Source organism: Sus scrofa, chromosome 14 (assembly GCF_000003025.6).
Source record: "Sus scrofa isolate TJ Tabasco breed Duroc chromosome 14, Sscrofa11.1, whole genome shotgun sequence".
Lineage (NCBI taxonomy): Eukaryota > Metazoa > Chordata > Mammalia > Artiodactyla > Suidae > Sus > Sus scrofa.
Genome location: NC_010456.5, coordinates 21,198,301 through 21,211,674, shown reverse-complemented (window position 1 = coordinate 21,211,674; position 13,374 = coordinate 21,198,301). Strand labels below are relative to the sequence as shown.

The 13,374-nt window shown below is 38.4% G+C and overlaps 1 pseudogene; it reads right to left on the bottom strand.

The window, feature by feature from the left end:
• Positions 3,409-13,374, bottom strand: part of LOC110256812 — a 33,752-nt pseudogene continuing 23,786 nt past the window's right edge.

The following is a 13,374-nucleotide window of genomic DNA, read 5'->3' as shown; positions in this document are numbered from 1 at the left end:
GAAGAGTTTCATCTTAATAAAGTGTTATTCAGATTAATAAAGCACCTCCTTCCCATAAAACAAGGCAAATATTTCTAGCACCTCAGAGTTTCATACTAGAAAAGCCCCTTTTTTGTATTGTTAGGATGTTGCTTCTTTAAAATTGTGACTTTTTTCATGAAACTTCTTTATATAGGCATATGTGTGTATGCATAAACAATTTAAGTTGCTTTTTACAGTTTTGCAATGTAGTTACATAGCACGTGTCCTTTCATGTCTGGCTTCCTTTGCTCACTGTGATGATGCAGAGATTATCTGCATTGTATTCCTGTTCACTGCTCTCTATGCTCTACTCTATGAAGGTTCCACATTTTGTTCATCATTTCTACTCTGAACATCTGAGTTGGCACCGAGAACACTCTGTGCATGTCTCCTCATCCACATGTGAGACTTTTATAATTGCCTTATTGTCGAACATCTTAAATCTTGTTTCCCCAGTCCTAGGGTACATACGTAGGATTGGAATCCCCTGTTCATATAAGTTGTTGTCATTTTCACTCGATTTTCCAACACAATTTCCAGCATGGGACCTGCTAGCAGGAATGAGAGTTCCCATCTCTCCATGTCCTCTGCAACCCTTCGCACAGCCAGATTCTGTTGTTTATTGTATACTAGGTATGTCTCAGTGTGATTTTTTTAATTAAAAAATTTTATTGGAATACAGTTGACTTGCAAAGTTGTGCTAATTTCAGACATACGGCAAATTTTATCAGTTATACATATACAAATTCCTTTTCAGATTCTTTTCCCACGTAGGTTATTACACAGTATTGAGTAAATTTCCCTATGCTGTACAGTAGGTCCTTGTTACCCATCTATAATTTATGTTGTAGTTGAATTTCTTCTCAGGGTTGTAGTGAAAATTTGGAAATCTCTTGTAACTAGCTTTTCCTCAATATTTTAAAGGAAATATTTATACATTCTGAATGAGAGTTCATTATGAGTCATAAGTTACAAATAGTTGTTCTCAAGTTTCATTCTTTGCCTTTCAAACTTATGCTTTTATACTTTTTGGAACTGATTTTGTGCATACTGTGAGAAAATGATTTGATTTTATTTTTATTTTCCACATGGATTCCTAATTTTTCTGAAACTGCACAGCCACACTTTCCTTAAAATGTCTAAGTGTAGCCAAAAACTACTTGATTTGATCAACAAATTTAGCAAAGTAGAAGGATACAAGATTAACATTTAAAAATGGGTTGCATTGCTATATATTAACACGGAAATGTTAGAAAAGAAATATAAAATAGTACCTTTTAAAATCACACCAAAAAGTAATAGTTAGGAATAAACCTGACCAAAATGGTGAAAGACTTATACATTGAGAACTATAAAACAATAATCAAAGAAATTAAAGAGGATTCAAAGAAGTGGAAAGATACCCCATACTCCTGGTTTGGAAGAATTAATATTGTTAAAATGGTCATACTACCCAAAGCAATCTACATATTTAATGTGATCCCTATCAAATTACCCATGATGTTTCTCCAGAACTAGAACAGATAACCCAAAAATTTATATGGAATCTATAAAATTTATGTGGTATCCAAAATTTTATATGGAATCCATAAATTTATGGATTTATATGGAATCCAAAAAAGAAAAAAAAAAAAAACAAAGCAGGAAGCACAACTCTCCCAGACTTCAGGCAATATTACAAAGCTACAGTAATCAAGACAGTGTGGTACTGGTATTAAAAACAGATTTACAGATCAATGGAACATACTAGAGAGCCCAGAAATAAACCCAGATACCTGTGGCAAATTAATCTTAGACAAAGGAGGTAAGAATATAAAATGGGGAAAAGAGACTCTCTTCAGCAAGTGGTGCTAGAAAAACTGGAAAGCTGCATGTGAATCAATGAAACTAGAACATACCATAACACCATACACAAAAACTCAAAATGGCTTAAAGACTTAAACATAAAACAAGACACTATAAAACTCCTAGAAGAGAACATAGGCACAACACTATCTAACATAAACTGTACAAATGTCTTCTTATGTCAGCCTCCCAAGACAATAGAAATTTTTAAAAACTAACAGACAGACCTAATGAAATTTACAAGCTTTTGTACAGCAAAGTAAACCATAAAAGAAATGAAAAGATAACCTACCAAATGGGAGAAAATAGTTTCAGATGATACAACCAACAAGGGCTTAATCCCCAAAACAAAAAGATAACTCATACAACTCAACAAAAAAACAAACAACCTAATCAAAAAATGGGCAGAGATCTAAATAGATATTTTTCCAAAGATGACATATGGATGGCCAGTAGACATGTGAAAAAAAATGCTTAACATCACTAATTATTAGAGAAATGCAAATCAAAACTACAATGAGGTACCACCTCACACCAGTCAGAATAGCCATCATTAATAAGTCCACAAATATCAAGTGCTGGAGAGAGTGAGGAGAAAAGGTAACCCTCTTACACTGTTGGTGGGAATGTAAATTGGTACAACTATGGAAAATAGTATGGAGGTTCCACAAAATAGTAAATGTAGAACTACCATATGATCAAGCAATCCCACTGTTGGGCATATATCTGGACAAAACTACTATTCAAAAAGATACATGCCCCTGTATGTTCACAGTAGCACTATTCACAATAGCCAAGACACAATGGAATATTACTCAGCTATAAAAAAAGAATGAAATAATGCCATTTGCAACAACATGGATGCAACCAGAGGTTTTCATACTAAGTGAAGTCAGGAAGAAAAAGATAGATACTGTATGATATCAATTTTATGTGGAATCTAAAATATGGCACAAATGAACCTAACCACAGAACAGAAAAAAAATTAATGTTCAAATTACATGCCATCTTCCTAAATTTGCATCCTGCCTAATTTGTTTAGTTTAGTCTCTTTGTTTGCTTTGTTTGCTTATTTTAATTTTTATTTCCTTCTCAATATCATTCGTTAAACTCATGCTAGGTGAAAGAACGAGGCATTTTTTAAATGAGCAATAGAAAAAAATGACTAATTATCACCATAAATGCACGTGGTAATAGATAAACAGCAAAGTACCTCTTAAAAGATAGCTGATTTCATGGGTGAAAGTTCTTTGGCTAAAAGAAAAAAAAAGTTTATTGCTAGCCAGTCACTAGTGTGTCCAGTGATTTCCCAGTGCTTTTTCTCTGCTATGATCACTCCTAATTTTTTTCTGTTTTTCCATTCCCAGCTCCTTCCAGATCTACATTTCCCTGCAAGCACATAGCGTTTGCCCTTCCCATAAAGCAACTATGTATCATAATGACTTTTCATATAATTGCCATCTTTACTAATACATAAATTATATATTTTAGTATACATAAAAAATTTAGTTTGGATAATAAAAAAGAAGGTGACATTCCTCATCAAATATCACGTCTCACCTTTTTCACCCACTTTTGCATATGAAGTGACAACAAAAGTATTTACAAACATTGAGGCACCATCACCAATATCTGTTAAAAAGTAGGGACTCATTTACTGATTTTTTTTTAAAAAGCTCAAGCTTTAAGTTTCACTGTTAATAAAATATTTTAGATCACACAGTATGTTCATACGAGCATTTCCATTAAAACAACAATTTCAGCTGTGGAAAAATAAAAGTCTGTGAAACAGATATATGGTGTGGTTGATACACTGCAAAGGAGTTAAGCTCATTTCATGAAGTAATAATCTCCCACACAGGACACTGGGAATAGAGTCATCATAGCTGGAAAACACCCCCATTGAAGGAAGCTGCCCCCTTGTGGTGAAATTCCAGAAAAGACAAACACTCTGGCTTGCATAGAAAATATAATTATTGGATAGTTGAACAAATTATTAAACAAGAAAAATCATGAAAAAAACCTTCAAATATAAATCTATTTGGGGGGAATGTGACTTTAGCTCATCGTCACATTAAAGGCCTCAGCACTTACTGGGTGTAGTAATACGTGTGATTAATCGTGATGCGTGTATGTTCGCGACATACCTGACAATTCAGGATGTCATGACAGTAATCTCTTGTGAAAACTCCACACACCACTAACCCTTTGGGCAGGGCTTTGGTAAATAAATTGCAGATAGTTCCCACAACTTGATTAACAAGAGCCTGAGGTCGTAACAGAGAGAAGCCGCTATTCAGTAATTATAGACAGCACTGCAGAACTTGTTTAAAGTAAACCAGTATCTGGAATAATTCCGGGCAAAAAAAAAAAAATCTTGTCTTTTAATAAGTGCTGGACCTACAGAAGTTTAAGCAGTAAAATGAATACAAATTAAGCATGCATGGTACCAGCAATTGATCACTGTTTACACCCGAACAATGTATTAGCTGTTTTACATGCATCATCTCATTTAATGTGAAGAACAGCAGGATGAAGGAAGCATCACATTCTCTCTGAGCAGGGAACAAACAAAGTAAGAAATCAGCTCCTGGCAACACAGCACAGGTGCTCCCACCTGTGACCTGCATCTCCTGGGATAAAGGGCACAGCCACTGGGGAAGCAGTGCTTGGAGGGACCCCCACGAGACCCTGGACGTACCTCCATGGGGGCCACATACACAATAACTCCCCCAGCCCCCATAAGGTACATTGGTGGGGATCATGCCCACAACAAGCCCCTTGTGACATTCAGACAACCCCAGTCCCTGGGACATACCTTGGTGGGGGCCACATACACGACCACCTCGTTGCCCTCCTGCAGCACCCTCTCCATGTGTAGTAGGAGGCGTAGGTCTTCCCAGAGGACGTGGGGGCCACAGTGACCGCAGACTTGTTCTTGTCCATGGTGTCTAGGAGCTCCCTCTTGTGAAGAAAAACATCACATTCCCCTTGGAAAATGCATGGTGACTGAATCTTAGCTTAGCTTGGACTCTCTCTAAGGCTGACTAGTGTTACCACTCTGTGACACACACGGATCTGTGAGACACAAGGAAATCACCTTTTCCACTGTCTAGAAACAGGTCACACCTCACCTCCTCCTAAAGAAAGTCTGACTTGAACGTGGATAAAAGCAACCTAACAGACTCCATGGCTGGGGACCTGTAGGAAACCATATAGGACAGTCCCCTGAATTCTCCTTCCTGGAGCTTCCTCAGGCTGAACTCAGAATGACCAAAACACTGAACTCTAACCAAAATGTCTCCATTTTCCTGTTCATAAACTCAGGGTCAGTAAATGAATAAGAGGTACAGAAGGACAGTTCCCCCCTCACATGCATAAACCTAAAATAGATGTAAGTTAGAATGACTCTGCTGTTTAATGTGTAGACAATCTGAAAGCACTACTTTTATTTATTTTTTATTCTTTATTTTTTATTTTTTATTTTTTATTGTTATTTCCCCAATACAATTTTTGAATACCATATGATATCACTTATACCTGGAATCTAATATACGGCACAAATGAGCCTTTCCACAGAAAAGAAAATTATGGACTTAGAGAATAGACTTGTGGTTGCCAAGGGGGGTGGGGAGGGAGTGGGATGGATTGGGAGCTTGGGGTTAATAGATGCAAACTATTGCTTTTGGAATGGGTTCGCAATGAGATCCTGCTGTGAAAGCACTACTTTAAAAAAGCAGCTCTTGCCAAATATACACCATTAAATGTCAGGCAGTGTATTTTGGATGTGAAATTAAGTGAATATGTGTGATAATTACATAGTGCAATGTTTAAAAACATTCTGCCTGGAGTGAGAATGTCTAGTCTTCAGCCCAGGCTCTACCATTCAAGAGAACCAATATATATATATATATATTTTTCATTTCAACTGACTCTTTGCTGCATTCCTTTATGTCTTACATCAAGACATAGTTTATCTGGGGGTCTTTTGGTTTGTCTGCTTTGTTTTCTTCTGGCCACACCTGCAGCATATGGAAGTTCCCAGGCTACCAGTCAAATGGGAGCTGCAACTGCAGTCCATACCACAGCCACAGCAACGCAGGATCCCATCTGCATCTGTGATCTATGCCGCAAACCCACTGAGAGAGGCCAGGGAGGAATGTGCATCATCATGGACACTGTGTAGGGTTCTTAACCCACGGAGTCACAACAGGAACTCCCAAGACACGGTTTAGCTTCACTGTCATTATGTCGCAGTATATAATGATTTATAGTTCCCACTTTGCTGCACATGGTGAGATCCTACTACCTGTTTCCACCAAGATTCTTCCCTCCTCCAGGCTGCAGATCTTTCAGTAAATACTTGCCATGTGTCTGGAATAAAATGATGCATTCTGGGGTCCAGGTCACTTCTTTCTTCCTAAAGCCAGTAAAGGCCCATATGTGTTAATTGGAATCAGGCTGCTCCCAGGTGAACTGAATATTTGGAAATATCCTTTCCAGTAGTCAACTCCTTTACCTAAAATAAGCATCATATGTTAGATTTTTGAATTATTTTACAAACTCTTAACCTGGGCAAGGAAATAACCATGTTTAGGTTTGCTTTGCATTGAGATAATTGTTATTTCCTGTCTCTCTGAATATCTTATGTCATAAAATTATATAATGCACTTTCATCATAAGTGAAGGAGGGTAATATTTCTATTCTATTTATCAATTCTGACACATGGAACACAGATACAATATCTTCATTACAGAATTTTTTAAGTGCTATTTTATGTGGTAGTACCTGATGCCATAAGAATATAAATAAAATGCAACATGAAATTAATCTTTTTTCTCTTTTGTTCTCTTCTTTGGTTGATTCACAAGAAATTAATATTTTAATTACAATTCAGTATAATCTTTGGTAATTATTAAAGATGAACTCTGTCTAACATACACAATAAAAATGGTTTCAATTAAGGGACTCCTCAATTTTGAACGGTCATCTTTGATAGAATATTCTTTTAAAAATTTTTATACTTAAGATGCATTACCTTACAAATTAATTTTCTGAAAGAATCTTCACAATAGGTTGACATCTGTTAGCACTAAGAAACCCACCATTAAAATAAATCCACATATTTGTCATAACCTCTATTTTGAAGTTCTAAAAACACTTGGCTTTGTTATTAGCAAAGTATGGGAAATGTAAACGCATATATTGAAGCGTCCTGGTTGAGACTCAACCACAAAGCATTGTGAAACATTGATAGCTTAAAGCAGGAAAAACTTCCATTTAAAAACTACCAAAAAAATACTTTGAATTCTTTTTAAGGCTGCACCTGTAGAATATGGAAGTTTCTGGGCCAGGGATTGAATCTGAGCCACAGCTATGGCACTACCAGATCCTTTAACCCACCATTTCAGGCTGGGGATCAAACCTACACCTCCACAGTGACTGCAGCAGTCGGAGTCTTAACCCACTGTGCCACAGTGGGAACTCTTTGAAATTTTTAATTCTCTGTCTGTTTTATATTTGCTTTCTGTTTTTTAGGAAAAAGAAAAAACTGTACTAGTAGTTTTGGTCCTGTAATAATAAAGCAAATATCCTATTTCAGATCTAGAGCAACGGGAAACTATGGGGAGATAGGTTTCTGTTTGTCAACATTATAATGTTTTTGTTTTGGTGGTTTTTGTTTTTTGGGAGTTTTTTGGCCACGCCCAAGGCAGGTGGAAGTTGGCCCAGAGCAGAAGGGTCAGGGATGAAACTTGAGCCACAGCAGTGACAACGCCAGATCCTTAGCCCACTGAGCCACCAGGGAACTCCTTCATGTGTTTTTTTAAGACACAGAGAGAATTGCTCTCCAAGAGTATCTAAGTTTATTTTGGGAAAACTGTTTTCTCTCAATTTCCCAGGTCCCTCGAAGGAGTGGGAGATAAGCTGTATGCTCTTGCTGTAAGGTAGGAAAAGAACACTAAAGAAAGACAGCTAGACAGATTCTGGATGGAATGGGGCTAGAAGCTGCTCTCAAATTCCACCCAAGAAGTTGTTCAACAGCCTAAGGCTTCCAACGCCTTGCTAAATATGGCAGCCCAGCTACAGCTCTGGTTGCTGGGTAATCAAGTTGCAGGGCTACTGCCACAGTGATAGGAAGAATGACAGTGGGGAGAGGGGACAAAAGCCACCTGGGAAGTGGAGTCCAGTGCAGCTGGAAGGGGCTTTGGAACCCAGTCAACTCTTTAGGAACATGACTAGCAAAAGTGAGGGCTCTGCACTGGGTCAGTGTGAAGACCCAGGGAGGCCAGCTGTGTCGTCCGTCCAGACAGTCACCCTGAGCTCATGTTCTCCTCCCAACAGAGTGCACCTCCCCTTTTACAAGACCAAGCACAGCTCCAGGACGGCCACCCCATTTCTAAACAGACCATCTCCCTGGTTCTCAAGTTACTCCTTGGAGAGGCAGTTTGACTTGAAAAATATTTTCTCTTCAAATAGATACTTTCAAAGTAACCGCCGACAAATGCATTTAACGGAGTCAGTGTATGTAAGAATATTTAATTGACGTAGCTGTAGGTGAAATTTACCTAAGAAAAAACAAAATTAACTTGACTCTTCTCTCTGAGTGGTTCTTTCCAGAAGTCTTCAGAAATGTCCCAGATAAATAACACAATTATTTTATTCTATCACCCTTCCCTCCTTTATTTCTTCTTTCTTTGTGTTTTTAAACAGATATTTTAAACTTGCTGCATTAGAGGCAGCAAAAAACAGGACTGAAAAGGGACCTGCTTCTATGGAACTTACAATCTAATCTTGAGAAATAAACAACAAATGAGCAAAACACACACACACAATTCCAACAGTGACAGATGCTGTTAAGAAAATGAAAAGAGGACATTTCTTAGGGTCTTCATGGATGGGGAAAGAGTGAGGGACACACAAGTAAAAACTGGACGGTCTCAGGCCAGCCTGCCCTAAGTGTTTCTCAGGTAACATTTCATCTAAGATGTGTCACCTACAACCAAAGGAGGAAGCTGTGCTGAGATCCAGGGAGGAAATGTTCATATAGAGGACACAGCTGAGGCAACGCCCTGAGGCCAAAAGGAATCCTGTTCACTCAACAAACAGATGGTCAGAAACAGGAAGAGACGGGTGACCAGGGACCGGACAGGCAGGGCCCCCAAGGCTCTGGGAAAGTGTTGATTCTAAGGAAGGTGGGAGCTCTGGTGTTTCAGTACACGCGAGCTGTTACAGCAAATGACACAGACCAGGTGGCTCATAAACCACAGACACTAAGTCACAGTTTGGGAGACTGGAAGTCCAAGGCCATGGCGCTGACAGATATGGTGTCTGGTAAGGACCTGCCACAGAGGCCATCTTTCCACTGTAAACTCACACAGGAGGGGAGAGCCAGTGGAAGTTCCTGGGCCAGGGATCTAGCCACAGCAGTGACAATGCTGGGTCCTTAACCCAATAAGCCACCAGGGAGCACCCCTCTGGGCCACTTCATAGGGGAACTTATTCTATCCTGGGGGCTCCACCCTCATGACCTCATCACCTCCCAAAGGCCCCACCTCCCAACACCATTGCTCTGTAGGTTAGAATTTCAACACATGAATCTGGGAGGAGGGACACAACATTTAGACCAGAGACCCTGGTATGAATAATACATTTATTCTAGGTAAAGACATAAAACATACTAGATCAGTGTCTATTCAGGATGACCCATGGTTTACCATCAACATCATCTGCTATACATTAATTCTGAATACATTCTCTATAATGCTTCATACATACATGTGTACACACACATACCCAACATACAGGCACAAACATTATGCAGTAATTTCTATAGCATTTACCTGAGGGCATAATGAGTGTGCCAAGTTGTCAAATCCAACATACTTCAGATACCTGGCTAATTTTTGTCAATGTATCTTTTGTAATAGTTCTGGATATTTTTCATGGATTATATGATTACTTTTCATCAAGTAAATTATTATGTTTATATCCTTAGATTCTGCATCTGTTGAAATAAAACACTGACACGTGTAACTCAAGTTAGGTAAGATATTGATAACAAAACCACAAAGGTGATTTGACATTATTGGGGGATTTTCAAAAAACACACTTTCAAATGAGTCGCTCACAATAGTTGAGGAACTCATAATGGCTGGTATCACGTGAGGGTGAAGCTTGTGGGCTTGAGTTAGAGAAGAGTTGCCATCTTTAGCAAATAAAAATACAGGAGACCCAGTTTGGTACATATATTACACGGCACACACTTGTACAAAAAATTTCAATGTTTATCTGAAATTCAAATTTAACTTGCTTGTGCTTGATTTAGGATCTTGGAAAGTTATACTTTTCAGCCTCATTTTTTTTTTTTGTAGGTGTAATGGAGCTCCTAAGAATCTATCTAACCTCATATAGTTGTTGTAAGAATGAAAGAAAAGAACCCACATAAAATGATAAATAATCCCACAAGTTATTATTAACATTAAAGATTCACATAGAGTATTGGCTGAGTTGATATTTTTTTGAGAATGGCCATTCCATCTTTTAATATTTATTACCTTCCTGTGACCAAAGTTAGGAGAGAAATATTTTTCATCTTCCCTCTAAATCAAAAATGTTCATTCTCTGCCATGCACAGCACTGTGGTGCCAATGTACTAATTATTTAATTTCAGTATATTCCATAGAGTAAGAGTGCTATATTAAAATCCTTGGGAGTTCCTGTCATGGCTCAGTGGGTAAAGAACCTGGCTAGTATCCATGAGGAAGTGGGTTCTATCCATGGCCTTGCTCAGTAGGTTAAGGATCTGGCATTACCTCACGCTGTGGTGTAGGTCACGAATGTGGCTCAGATCCTGAGTTGCTATGGCTGTGGTGTATGTGGCAGCTACAGCACTGATTTAATCCCTAGCCTGGCAACTTCCATATGCCACAGGTGGGGCCATTAAAAGAAACATAAATAACAAATAAATAAAATCCTTGCTCCATCACTGACATTTGGGAACATTGATTTACCCACTTTGTTCTCCTGGAATCTGAGTTTCTCTTGTAATCCTTAGTGCTCTGGTACCTCCTATCAAAGATTTTCCAAAGAAGTGCTAAAAGTGACATAATTTCTGCATTTCCCTTCTTCCTTGGGCATCTTTGGATTTAGCTGTGGGAAATAAATGATTAAAACTTGGTGACAATGTTATTTATAAATAAGATTTCCATTCAGACAGCATTCATGGCAAAGTTTTGGACAAATACCCTAAAAAACTCAACTTAACCTATTTATAGATATGTTTATCTTATATAGGACAGGAAATTAAACAAGGAATGTTAATAACAATAATATACAAAATAATTTGTTTTTGCAGTCTAAGCAGAGTAAAAAGCTAAAAATCCTGTCTAGGTAACAAAACAGCTTATTCTCCCCAAGACCTGGGTTGGAATCTCATTTTTCATACTGTAAAGCCTAGCTTCTTCCCAGTCTTGCTGTAGAAACTGCTGGAGATTTGTAAAGTGGTCGAGATGGATGGAGGAAACAATAACTTAGACTACAATTCTTTAGCAAATAAGAATGTTGAAAATGTTTAATAAGAAACATCGGTTCCATTTACCACCCCTGTTGCATCTAGTCCGCTCAAAATCATCACTGAGGGGTCGAGAAGAATGCCAGGGTGTGGCATTCATAAAAACTCTCTCTTCTTAGAAAGAGATGCCACAGCCAGGTCACCCCTGGGGAAAAAAGTAAAAGTACATATTATGACATGTGTAATGTTTTCTAGTTTCTACCTTAAGTCATGATCTTATGTGAAGGGTCTCTACCCTTACCTTAAAGTTATAAATGATAAAGACGTGTTTTTAAACACTGAATGTGTCTCATGAAGCAACAATCAGGAAGTGGAAAAGAATCTCTCTAGAATTATTATCTCTAGAGCGATAAAAAGAGGTACTGAGAATTTCCTTGTAGGTGGGATCGAATCCAGCACAAAATAATAACTAAGTGTATAGCTTCACCTATAAAAGATATTTGTGAAACTGAGAGACCTTTCTGTATTATCTTAGTTTGTTTGTTGTGTGTACATGTATGTACATGTGACTATTTCAAGTAAAGAGAAAAGTTGAAGGAATAAATGGCACTGTGAACATACTATTCATTTATCCCAGGATATTCACAAAGTGCCTACCATGTGCCAGTGATCACCTGACTGCTGAGAATACACTGGTGACCACGACAGGTTAAAATCTGTCTTTGGGAGTTTCCATCTTGGCGCAGCGGAAACGAATCTGACTAGGAACTATGAGGTTGCAGGTTCGATCCCTGGCCTCACTCAGTGGGTTAAGGATCCGGCGTTGCCGTGAGCTGGTCGCAGACGCAGCTCAGATCCTGCGTTTCTGTGGCTGTGGTGTAGGCCAGCAGCTACAGCTCCGATTAGACCCCTAGCCTTGGAAGATCCATATGCCTTGGGTGCGGCCCTGAAAAGACAAAAGCCAAAAAAAAAAAAAAAAAAAAACAAAGAGTAAGAAACAAAACAAAACAAAACAGAATAGGTTCTGGCATAGTTTTACGTAACTACTATTATAAGAAAGCAAAAGTATCTTTGAACTTAGTTACTCATGTTGCTTTTCTATCACTAAGAAAACAAAAGCAGGTGGGCAGCAGTGGCTCCACAGGGAGGCAAAGGGGTCAGGAGTCACTGGAAGAGCCTGATGAGGATCAGTATGGGCGGGGCTTCTGCACCTACTTTTTTTCTTCCTCAGATAACATTCCCACTTGACATCCCAGGAACAATACTTTGTCCCAAACCATCAGCAGCAAAGCTCTGGTATCATAACACATGTGAATTACCTGATATATGAAAGATACCCAATAAAAGATAATATCAACCATGCTATTCCAGAGGGAACCCTATATCTTCCTTCAATTTAATCTCCTTTTTTTTTTTTTTCCCAGACACCTATCTCATAGTTATTTGTGAAAACAAAGAATCCTTCCAATGCCCTCAGTGGAACTGTTTCCCTCTTGTGAAAAATGAGACTTTCCATAGAAATTATCTGCAAAGAAAATGCCCTACTCAACGGTGGTTCATAGATGAAAACCCCATTTCCATTATTTCAACCACAATTCTCACCCACTCACCCAAAAAATGAATTAAAGACTGAACTATAGACTTAAAACATACCTTGACTATGTTCAATTTCATAATAATAAGCAATATTCTTCCACCCCACATCATCAGTCAAGTCAGGCAGGCCAGTGAAATTCACATTCCAATTATTTCTAGACTCTAGTTGTTTTAGGATGAAAAATGCACATTTCTTAAGCTGGAAAAAAATAAAAGAAGAGGAAAGGGCACATTCTAACCATATAAAATCTTCCCAGAATATTCATTCAGGTCCTTAAACAGGACCTGTCTCATACTAAGACAAAGGGACTAAAGTACATTCCAGGGCATAGGCCAATGTCCCTGCCATGACAAATGGCGTGACACTGTGCAGGTGCCTTAGCCCCTGTGCTGCAGCTCT